The sequence below is a fragment of the Delphinapterus leucas genome, chromosome 5 (genome assembly GCF_059928025.1).
Source record: "Delphinapterus leucas isolate spDelLeu-1000000601 "Yukka" chromosome 5, BTC_Dleu_Yukka2, whole genome shotgun sequence".
NCBI lineage: Eukaryota > Metazoa > Chordata > Mammalia > Artiodactyla > Monodontidae > Delphinapterus > Delphinapterus leucas.
This window is the reverse complement of record NC_143133.1, coordinates 13,495,933-13,508,199: the sequence shown is the minus strand read 5'-3', so window position 1 is coordinate 13,508,199 and position 12,267 is coordinate 13,495,933. Positions and strand designations below refer to the sequence as shown.

General features: G+C 41.5%; 1 pseudogene; it reads right to left on the bottom strand.

The window, feature by feature from the left end:
• Positions 1-9,869: 9,869 nt before the first annotated feature.
• Positions 9,870-11,545, bottom strand: LOC111165876 (hsc70-interacting protein pseudogene; annotated as a pseudogene).
• Positions 11,546-12,267: the final 722 nt, after the last annotated feature.

Here is a 12,267-nt window from a genome sequence, read left to right as displayed (position 1 = left end):
AGATCTCCCCAACCTGTCCCCTTCCCTTGTTATTCTCCCTTTATTAATATCCTCTGCTTATTTTGTTCACAGCACTTATAATCTGAAATTGTCCTATTTATTTATTAATGTATATACTTACTCTTTTTTTTTAAACTTTTTAAAAAATAATTTTATTTATTTATTTTTGGCTGCGTTGGGTCTTCGTTGCTGCGTGTGGGCTTTCTCTAGTTGCTTAAAGGGTGGGCTGCTCTTCATTGCGGTGCAAGGGCTTCTCATTGTGGTGGCTTCTCTTGTTGCGGAGCACGGGCTCTAGGCATGAGGGCTTCAGTAGTTGTGGCACACAGGCTCAGTAGTTGGTGGCTCATGGGCTCTAGAGCACAGGCTCAGTAGTTGTGGCGCTCGGGCTTAGTTGCTCCGCGGTATGTGAGATCTTCCCAGACCAGGGCACAAACCCGTGTCCCCTGCATTGGCAGGCGGCTTCTTAACCACTGTGCAACCAGGGAAGTCCATCTGCAACTTTTAATTCATGGAAAATTTCAAGCATTGTATATACTTACTCTTGATCTCTTCTCTCCCACAATAGAATCTAAGCTTTTCCAGGGTAGGAACCATGCTTGTCTTTGTGACATCACTGTATCTACAATACTTAGAACAGTGCCTAGAACATAGTAAATATTCAGTGGTTATTTGTGAAATGAATGAAGAAAGAAAGGTCATCTAGAGCAGGGGTTGGCAAAATTTTTCTGTAAAGGGCCAGAGAGTAAATATTTTAGCATTTGTCATTTACAGTCTGTGTTGCCTATTCTTCTTCATGTAAAGACCATTCTTCACTCTTACAAAAGCAGACCACAAGCTAGATGTGGCCCAAGGGCTATGGTTGCCAAGCCCTGATCTAGATCAAAAGAGAAATTTATCCATGACCCTAGTTACCTCTAATGTCTAACTTTTGTATACTTGTCTGAGTTCTAGGGTGTAGTAGATAAACTGGAGTAGTTATGTCAGCTGTTACCTCCTTGTCCAAGACCCCTTCTTAGTGAACCTGTTCCACCCACAGTTCCTGGAGAGGAATAGCTTTATATGCTACCTGATTTCCTCTGCACCTCCTACTTCCTACTCATGGCTGATTGTAACTAGAGCTGAGCTCTACCCTAATCAGAGGATGACGTCTCTATGGAATTTGGAATTGGGCCACTAAAACTGAACCAATTAGATGCCAATGGGCTCTTGACATAAAGTAGTAGGGTAGATCCGTGACAAACCAAAGCCAAATGTAAGCTTATATTTTCAGGGAATAGAGATACCACAATAAAAAGGAGGTCAGACTACTAAAGACACTGAAGGAGATATACAGGTAGAAGCACAGACCTGAAGCCCCAGGGTCCTGAGAAGAAAGGAGTAGCCTTGGGTCCTGAACATCCAGTTCCATGTCCCATGTGGTCTAGGTGTGCTTTGCTTTTGTCCTTGGATATCTGTGAAGTGGTCTGTTGTTATCTCTCCTTAACTGACCTAATTTAAGAGAGCTTCTATTCCTGACAATGAGGCTGGGTGTTTCAAGTTACTATCAAAGCTATCGATCAATACACACATATTTAACAGATGTCTGCTATGTTTAGGATATCTGATAGACATCATGAGAGCAAACACATATGTACAAGAAATTGTTATAGCCTTCAGGGTAAATCTAGTTGAGGGATGAGACAGAGATATATGAAATAATAATTAACAGCGTAAGGCCGTGTACAGTTAAACACCTCATGACAGGATTCTATCTACGTGTCTAAGACTTTTTAAAAATCAATTTTAATGGTATTTAAAGCAAAATGAAAATGGATGCTGATGAAATAATACTGTTTCAAAAGAATTACACAACAGTGCATTCTGACAAATAAAATTGCTTTTTATCAAGAATTGTACTTTTGTCTAAGTATTTAAGGCACATTTTAGCAGAATTTTGAAACTGCTAACCCTTAGTCAAATCTATCCAGATTAACTGAGAATAAACCATTCCTGTGCTCTTTCTGAAAGAGATAACAACTATCCCCAGACTATCTAAAAAGTGTTTGGTCTTAACAACAAAGGTTAGATAAACTCCTGGGTGTGTTCAAAGCGAACTCTTGGGTATTTTATCAATACAGGCATCAGGTTACCAATTGCTTTAAAAATGCACTCCCTGATATTGTCTCTATGCTGACAGAATATTCACTCAGAAAAACAGCCTCTAGAGACCTGTGTCTGATATGAGTGCATATAGGAATTATTTTTTCCTGAACCAAGATTTGTAGAAGTACCATCTTCTGGGCATGCTACCTACAAGATCTACTCAGTCCGAAGTGGAAATAAACTCTATAAAGGCAACAAGTTTATCAGGATTTTATTTTTTTCACGTCTTTATTGGAGTATAATTGCTTTACAATGGTGTGTCAGTTTCTGCTTTATAACAAAGTGAATCAGCTCTACATATACATATATCCCCATATCTCTTCCCTCTTGCGTCTCCCTCCCTCCCTCCCTCCCTATCCCACCCCGCTAGGTGGTCACAGAGCCCCGAGCTGATCTCCCTGTGCTATGCGGCTGCTTCCCACCAGCTATCTATTTTACAGTTGGTAGTATACATAAGTCCATGCCACTCTCTCACTTCGTCTCACCTTACCCTTCCCCCTCCCCATATCCTCAAGTCCATTCTCTAGTAGGTCTATCAGGATTTTTTTTAAGTAAGTTTTTATCAAAGCCTTGTTTTAAAAGGAAATAAAGATGGGAAATGGGGAGTAATAAAATAAGTTTTCTGTCATATCAATGCATAGAAATTCAGTATAGGTACCATAATCTACTACTTAGACCCCAACGGTTTTTCTTCATCCATGGAGTATATACACTTGATACAAAACAGGGTATGAGTCAGTAGTTGATTTGTGTTCATGTGCCAATGCTGAGAGTACTATACCAGTTACCTAACCAGTGGTTGTCCAACTTGAGTGTGGATCAGAATCACTTGGGGGCTTGTTGAAACAGATTTACTGGGCCCCACTCTCAGAGTTTCCGATTTAGGAGGTGGGCCTGAGAATCTGCATTTCTAACAAGCTCCTAGCTGATACTGATGCTGCTGGTCTGGCGGACCACACTGAGAACCAATGAACTGACAACAATCAGTTGTTGTCACATAGGCTTTGGCCCTATCACTAGCCTGGACTTCCCTGCTGGACATACCTAGAGAGTCCACTAGAACTGTATGAAGAAACAGACTGAGGTGGTTTCCGTATGAATTCTATTGCTCAAAAGTCATACAGTGGTTTGGCGGATTCTGTCTGTAATTCGGATTCATTTTTAATTCCCTCATTTTCATATAAGGCCCAATGCCAGCTGATAGTGGTGGCTTAGGTAAAGAGGCGCACGTAGCAGGCTCCAATGAGATTCACCAGCAAGGAACCACAGCAGAAAATCTTCTCACCAAAGACGTTCACACTGATGGCTCCAGTGACAGTGCTGGGCCAGTCCAGTTTTGGTGTTTGGAAAGGACTGTCCAGAGAAATGGAGTACTGACACATGCTGCAACATGGATGAACCTTGAAAACATTATGCTAAGAGAAAGAGACCAGTCCTCAAAGACCACGTATTGTATCATTCTATTCACATGAAAGTCCAGAACAGGGAAGTCTACAGAGACGGAAAGTAGATTAGTAGTTTTAGGGCGGATGGGGAAAGGGACAAGTGTGGGTGTGGGGAAGATTAGCTCAAGGGTACAAGGTGTCCTTTTGAGGTGATGCAAATGTTCTAAAATTGTGGTGATGGCTGTACACATCTGTGCATATACTAAAACCCATTGAATTGTACGCTTTAAATGGGTGAATGGTATGGTATGTGATTTATATCTCAATGAAGCTGTTAAGAAAAAAAAAGGACTGTCCGCTGACAGTTTGTTCATCCTCATACCATGCTCACCGTCCTCCTACTGTCCAGAAAGCTTTCCTTCGTACTTGTGCATGCACAGACTGTCTCAAAAAAATGGCAAGGCGCTAATATTAGTGGCCATTTCTAAAAGGAAAGAAGGGATTCCCAAAATATAATTACGTCTTTGTTACCTATTATTTTTATCCAAAGTGGAAGAAAAAAGGTTATGAAAAAGAACAAAAGAGGACTTGCCTGACGGTCCAGTGGTTAAGACACCACTATTCCATCGCAGGGGGCACGGGTTCGATCCCTGGTCAGAGAACTAAGATCCTGCATGCCGGATGGCACAGCCAAAAGAAAAAAAAAAGAAAAAGCACAAAATGTATAAGACTGACAGAACAGTTTTCTGGTTTCTTTGGAAGGTGGTTTGTAAAATTAAAATTAAGTGTTCCAAGTGTGAGAATTAGGAAGAAACCACTGAGGCCTCCACTCCAGGAAACACAGTTTGAAGGGGACCATGAGACTTGGGCTCCAGAAAGCATCTTTATACATCCCACAGTATAGAGATGGTATTAAGAAATGAAATAACATTTCCTCTCCAGGGCTATATGAAGAAGCTTGTGTGTGAAGGAAAATGCCCTGAAAAGTCCAGGCCTTGGACACACACACACACACACACACACACACACACACACACAAAGCAAATGGTTCAGAAAATGAAACTCATCCCAGAAGCAAATTACCTAGAGTTAATTCATTAATATGTTTGCAAAACATTTTCTGAGCACATATAATAGCCCCCAACACTGTAGTCAGACATTGCCCTGCGCTCAAATGATACAAAGAAAAGAGAGGCTGCCCCAGTCCTCAAGGAGCTTATTGTCTAGGGGGAAACTCAATAAACCAGTGGTCCCAGTACTTTCTGGTGACCACTTTGATAAATCATGCTTTGGAAGCACAGAGAGGGACAGGTAAATTACACTGTGGGCGGAGAGAGCTTCCTGTAGAAAACGACCCTTGATCTGAGTTTTAAAGGAAAAGTAGAAGTTAGCTAGCTAGAGGATGAAGGAATAGGATGTGACAGTGTGGACTTAAGAGCAGATTAGAAAGCTCAGGTTTGGAAGGCACTGTTGGCAGTGGCTTGGCTCCTCCATGGTCCCAGAACATGCAGAACACGTCTACCATGGTTCTAGCTTTCCCTCGGTAACCTTGACCCTTGGGGGTCTGGTGACATCGCTTCCTCCTTTCATTCCTCCACGCCCAGAACTTGCCATTGGTGGTGGCTTGCCATGGCTGCTCACTTCTGCTTTCCTCACCATCCTGATTGACTTAGCTCTTCCATCACCTGTGTAACTAATTCACTGTAATAAATGTCTTCTGCTCCAAAGACCAAAAAAAAAAAAAAAAAGGTGGGAAGGGATGGAAACAACAGGCAGTATCATTTCTGATAGGAAACTGCAATTACCTGTGAATGGCTGGGGTGAACAGATGTATGAGAGGAGAGGAGTGGGAAGCAGCCACACAGCACAGGGAGATCAGCTCGGTGCTTTGTGACCACCTAGAGGGGTGGGATAGGGAGGGAAGGAGGGAGGGAGACACAAGAGGGAAGAGGTATGGGAACATATGTTTATGTATAACTGATTCACTTTGTTATAAAGCAGAAACTAACACACCATTGTAAAGCAATTATACTCCAATAAAGATGTTAAAAAAGAAACAAAAAAAACCCCAAGAGAAGTAGGGTATTAGGTGCTAAACTGAAAGCAACAGGGAGCCATTGATGGATTAAGTAGGAGTCTGATTAGCATTTAGTAAGATCACCTTGGTAGCAATGCAGAGAATGGGTTTATTGGGGTTGGCCATGCTCAGCTCAGCAGTAGAAAGACTATTTAGGAAACCGTTTCAATAACCTAGTGAAAGATGATACTGGCACGGACTAGGCAGCAGTTCTCAACCATTTTGTTCTCAGGAGCCCTTTAGACTCTTGAAAAGTATTAAAGGCTCCAAGATAGCTGACTTAGTTCTCCACAGCACATGCAGACACAACAAGGTGATAGAAAAGAGATTACCTGCTAATGAATATTTCTGTTTAAGAGCCAGGATAACTTCTCAAAAAATCTCTCAGCTGACTCTCTTCCAGTACTTAAACTAGTCACTGAAAAGAGGGGGCAGGGTAAGCATCATGCCTGGTTTAAACCAATCATGATTCTGTCTCTGGGGCCAGGGTTGGGGCTGGATCCAGCCTCCTCTGAAGCTTATAGAGGCACCTACTAGCAAGGAAGGCAGTGGAAAGGGCAAGTGCCATTAGGGCGGCAACTATTGGTGGCAGTCATAGGATTCATCAATGTAGAAGTTGTCAGTTAGAAGTCCTATGTCTACTGTTGATTAACCAGAGAGGTAATGAAGTGAGATGAGCTGAGACCTGAGGACTGGACTGTAAGGAACACTGACGCTTAAAGGGATGAGCAAAGGAAAAGGAAGCTCTGAAAGAAACTCTGGGGCAGAAGGGACAGTGGTTAGAAGGGTGCGGCTCTAAGTCAGACTCCTGGAGTTGAGCGTTACGAACGCTATTAGCTGTCTGGTCTTGAGAAAACCACTTAGATGTTTTAAACCTAAGTTTTCTCATCTATAAGATGATGGAAATAATTATGCTATTTCATTAAGTGCTATTAAGAGGGAGTTAAATACAGTAATTGTGTAGTTGGCACAGAACCTTAATAAATGAGGGCTATTGTCTTATTAGTGTTAGTATTAATGAGGATCTGCTTCAGAGATGGAAAGATAATCAGATGTAACAGAAGCCAGGAGAGAAGAGAATTTTTTAACTATCTCCAGCGGTAAATACTGAAAAGAAGTCGTTTAAGGTAAGAACTGTCAAGAGATACTTAGGGGTTGTCCTCGTCACATTTTTAGCATCTACTATTGGCTTATATTAAACTAGCAGTCAACCAAATAAGATGTTTTTAGACAAACTCCAGCCAAACTAGGGCTCCTTCTTTCTGTACCTGTGTAGCTGACCACAAGATTTAGTTTATCCACTACATTGTATCTAGCCCTTGGTTTTAATCCAGTGTTCTAGCCTGACAAGACTAATTTGAATCTTTGATCTATTTGCTTACGTCAGATGGCATTTCCAATGTCAATGTCATCTGCATATTTGCTGTATATATCTTGAATATTTTTATCTATTTTAACAGTTAAGTGGTATGAATATTTAAAAGGGAAGTTACTTTTCTCTAAGCTTCATTCAGTTTCCTCATCAGTAAAATGAGTATAATTATATTTATTTCACATAGGGTTGCGATAAATAAGTAAATCCCTGAACGTGCCTAGTACTGTGTGTAGCGCAAAGAAGATCTTCCTGCGTTCTTCCTGGTTCCTTCCTTTCTTCTTCCCTGTATCACTTTTTCCTTTTTCTCTCCTTTCTTTTAAAATTTCTTTAAAACTCTGTTTTAACATACTGCCTTGCTTACAGAGAGAAACTACGTGTAGAATAGGACAGTGTTTTGAGATCCAATTGGCTAGAGTAAACTGAATTTCATGCTTTGAATTGGTGACAGCTCCCTTAAGTAAATATAAAGGCATAAATATATTTCTGTCTCCTTTTCTCATGATCCCCTAATCCCTACTTACACACTCCACCTCCCATCACCTCCTCCCACATCCCCTCTAGCCCCTCCAAGCAGATCATAGTCACTTCACTGCTAATAGAAATATATTTACTGAGTATCTACAATGTGAACAGCCTCAGGTTAGGACTGAAGTTAAGATACTAGAAGCCGAAAACAATCTTTCTGCCTTTTAGGACCTAATGAACTCTGAGTATCTGGGTTTAATCCCCTTAGAGTCTTTCCATTCTCCTGTAAATCAACCACCTCATGGTAACACCTGGGGGAAAGGAAGAAAGAAGACCCCTTGTGGACTTTTGCCGTCTCTCCCAGGTAATATGTACATTTTATACGCGTATTCTTTCATGCTTCCAACAAATATTCCTGAAACTTCTATTATGTGCCAGGCATGATTATAAATACTAAGGATATGTGGAGAACAAGGCAGGCAATGTCCCTGTTCTCATGGGATTTACAGTCTAGAGGGGGGAGGCAGACAAAAAACACAAAGAAAAATGCTTGAACAGGACAGTATTGGACATAAATGTGATATAGAACATTTGAACAAGTGACATGCTCCAGAGCGGCTCATTTAGGTTGGGTGGGCAGGAAAAGTCCCTCTAAGCAGGCGACATTTCAACTGAGACCTGAATCACAAGAACCAGTTACACTAAGATCTAAAGAACATTCCAGACAGAAGAAACACTAGTACAAAGCCCCTGAGGTAGGGGTAAAATCGCTGCGTTCACAGGGCTGAAAGGAGGCCAGCGTGGCTGGATTACAGCACCCAGCGGGGAGAGTGGCATGAGATAAAGTGGGAGAGCCACAGGCTAGGTCACCAGGCAAGGCCTTGCAAACCTGGAGGCCTGTTAGAATGTCCTGGGGAGCTTTAAAAACTATGTGGACCCTCCTCCAGAGATTCTGATTCACTTGATCTGAGGTGGAGCCCAAGCAACAAAAGTTCCCAGGGGATTCCTCTGTGCAGCCAGGGTTGAGAATCAGTGATGTCTGTGTTTCACAAGCTGTGGTAGGGAGTTTGTATTTTCTCCTAAGTGGAATGGGAAGTCACTGAAGGGTATTAAGCAGAGGAGGGATGGGATTTGAGTAATTTATTTAAAAGATCCCTCTAGCTTCTATCTGGAGAATGGATTTAGTGGATCAAGAGAGGAAGCAGGTGATTGTTGTCTTTTTGTGGACATATGCTTTCATTTCTCCTGGGTAAATACCTCGGAATGGAATTGCTGGAAATAACCCAAATGTCAATCAAAAGTTGAATGGAGAAACAAACTGTGATATGTTCATACAAATAAAATACTATTCCGCAATAAAAACAATGGCTGATACATGCAATAGCATAGATGAATCTCAAAACCATTGTGTTGAACAAAATCAGGCAGACACAAAAGCATGTATACTATACTAACCCTCTTATGAGGAATAACAATCAGAAATGGTTACCTCTAGGGGGTAGAGACTGACTGGAAGGGGGTTAGTAGGGAATTTATTAGGGTAATGGAAATGTACTTCATCTTGATTACATGAGTATACACGTTTATCAAAACTCATTTGAACTGTACACCTAGAATCTGTACATTTCATCGTATGTGGATTTTACCTCAATTCAAAACATGAAAAAGGACTCACACAAAGACCTGTACATGAATGTGTATGTAGAAAAGCAACAGGGGTTACAGTTAGGAGGATCTTTGCAGTGTCCTGGTGAAAGATGATGGCATAGTCTAGGCTAAGGAGATGGAGATGAAAGATTGGAGATGGTGTGGAGATAGGATATGGAGATGAAGAGAAGTCAACAAATTCAGGATATACTCTGGAGGTAGAAGCTGAGGGAACCCCATTGTTGATTGTGTGAGAAGAAGAGAGGAATCAAGAATGACTTTTAGGTTTTTCCTATAAGCATCTGGATGGGTGATGCTGTCATTTACGGAGCTGCGGAAGCCTGGGATGAGTAGGCTAGGGGAGAGGAAAATCAGGAGCTCTTTTTTAACCATGTTAAGTCTGAGATGTTTATTAGACTTCTTGGGTATTTCAGCAGCGGATTTCTGGAAAAGATGCTTCCATCTTTTATTGTTAAAATATAAACTTTCAATCTGGTCCAGTGGAGGATGCTGTGATGATAGGTGGCAGTAGAATGTAGTTCCTTGAATTTGTGATAGAGTCAGGAACAGGCTTATGAGAAGCAGAATTAGATATACTTTAAAGTTTCTGTATGACTGTGGACCCAACAGATAGAGAGAATAAAAAAAAATGTTGAGGATGAGATGAAACAATAAATAGTTGAATCCAAGCAATGGTGTAGTCACCTGACTGGAGGTTTCTAAGAACTAATGAGGCTTGAAAATTAGCTAATGATATGATTTGGATTTAGGGATGTTAGTTATCTGCTGCTACATAACAAACTACCCCAAAATTTATATTAATAACAATATAAATGTTTATTATCTTACACAGTTTCTGTGGATCGGGAATTTGGGAACAGCTTAGTGAGTTTTGTTTTTCAGCAGGAAGGGCTTAATTGTTGTTGTTTTAATATTTTTCAGGTTTAAAAAGTGTTTATAAAGCTTTTAATTCCCAGTAGGAAAATGTTATCTGAATGATTGTTCTAATAGCAAACCACTGTAAATTGTTTCAACTGCATTTGGGACAGAGGGAGAGAGATTATTTTCAAAGCACCGTAGCTTTCTTCCTGAGAAGGTCAGAGGTACACTGGTTTGTATGATTGCGACATCCACTAGGTGATCTTTCCTTCATGGGCTTTATCTGTCAGAAGGGCCTTAGGCTTCACCTCCCAATTTGGCTGAAGATTTACTGATGAGATTCACAACCTTTGGGTTGCTCTGATATTTCAACATATTTGCCAAGCTCTGGGGCACATCCTGGAAGGCCGTCATAACTTCTGGATCCTGCGTGGCCGCAAGAACCTCTGGATCACTAATCGTTTCATTGAGCCCAAGCATTCCTGCCCTTCCAGGCATACCCTCTCCCATTCCAGGCGTTCCTCCAGGAAAGTTACCAGGTGTCGGCCCAGGAAAGCCACGGAAAAACAGCCACACTGAGTTTCTGATGTCTTCTGACTCATTCCCCCCTCTGGGCTCTCTTATGTTCTTCCCGAGCCTTCTTAAGCCTTTCTCTTTTTCCTTTGATCTCTCGCTCTTCATGTTTTCCCTCATACTTTCTCTGATGTTCAGCAATTTTCTGGGCCCTTGGTTGAACTTCTTTCAGCATTGCACTGGCACCTTCATCATAATCCAGTTTACAGGCAAGGGCAAGATCACGGACTGCTTCTGCACGATGGCCCAGAGGTATGCGCGCTTTCCCGGCCCACTTGTAAGGCTGAGCTGAATCAGGATTTATTTCAATATCTCTGTCACAGTCTCAGATGACAGCATTTGGCTTCTGTAATTTGATGAAGACACTGGCTCTCTTGGCATATGGAATGGCCAAGCAAGGATTCAGCCTGATTGTATCTGTGAACTAGTCAATGGCTTTCTGTAGTTCACCATCATTTAGGGCCTCAATGGCAGCCACATTTTTATCCTTTGCCTCATGCATCATCCCCTCAGTTATCTCAACATTTTCATCTCCCATTTCTTGAGGGGGCAACCGTGTCTGGTTCAATCGCACCTTCAATTTCTAGATCACTTTCCTCACTTGATGTTTCATCTGTCTTTATGTTTTCCTCTGATTTCTCACTATCTGGTTTTTCTTTCTTGGTATGTGCTGATTTAGTTTTATGAGTAGCAGGTGGTATTTTTCCTCCAATGACCTCCACCCGCTCCCTCAGGAAGTGCATTTCTTCAGTGTTCAGGACACTGGCATCCTGCTTACACATCTTCATGAGGGTTCAAAGCTCGCTCACTTTGGGAAGGTCCATGGTCCGGCAAGGCTGAGGCTGAGGTCGGATTCCAGCCCAGGGCTCTAGCTCAGCATGACTATGTAGAAGGGTGAGGCTGCTTAGTTTTGAGTCCCAGTCCCTCTTAAAGTCGCAGTCAATATGTTGGCCAGGGCTACAGTTTTTGAAGGCTTGACTGGGGCTAGAGAATCCATTTCCCAGATGGGTGATTCATACACATGGCAAGTTAATGCTGGCTGTTGGTAGGAGGACTCAGTTCCTTACCACGTAGACGGCTCCCTGGGCTGCATGAGTAGCTGGCTTCCTCCACAAAAAAAAAATCCAAGAGTGTGCAAGGTAGAAGAAGCAATGTCTTTTATGTCCTAGCTTCAGAAGTCACTCTCCATCATTTCCACAATATCCTATTGATTACAGGTCAGCCTCATTCAGAGTAGAAGTGTCTACACAGGGAAGTGACTAATAGGAGGAGAGCATCGTCGGAGGCCCTGTTGGAGGCTGGTGTCAGCTCCCTTTTTAAGTTTTGTAGTTTATGATATATTAGCAGTATAAAGGGACTCATCTTCGTAGTGGTGTATGAGAAAAATTCCCCGAGATACTCGTGGCTCCAGACCTCATATGCAATTCAACCAGCTTTAGAAATATCATCAAAAGAATTTGAGAAGATAAACTTTTTTTAAAGCAATAAGCATTTTTTAAAACATTGAGAAGGCTTACAATTAAATATAGTAGTGTTCTAAAAATCACACACATGGTATTAGTATTTTTGTGTAAAGGAATCTGTATATTTAGTGTTTTAAGTTTTTATAATGTTTAGGAGAATACGACCTATTGGAATGACACGTTGTATGTGTAATGCTTATTTAAAATGTGTAACTAAGTAATTGCTTTACATTTGTGATTTTAAGTGGAAATTTTTCAAAT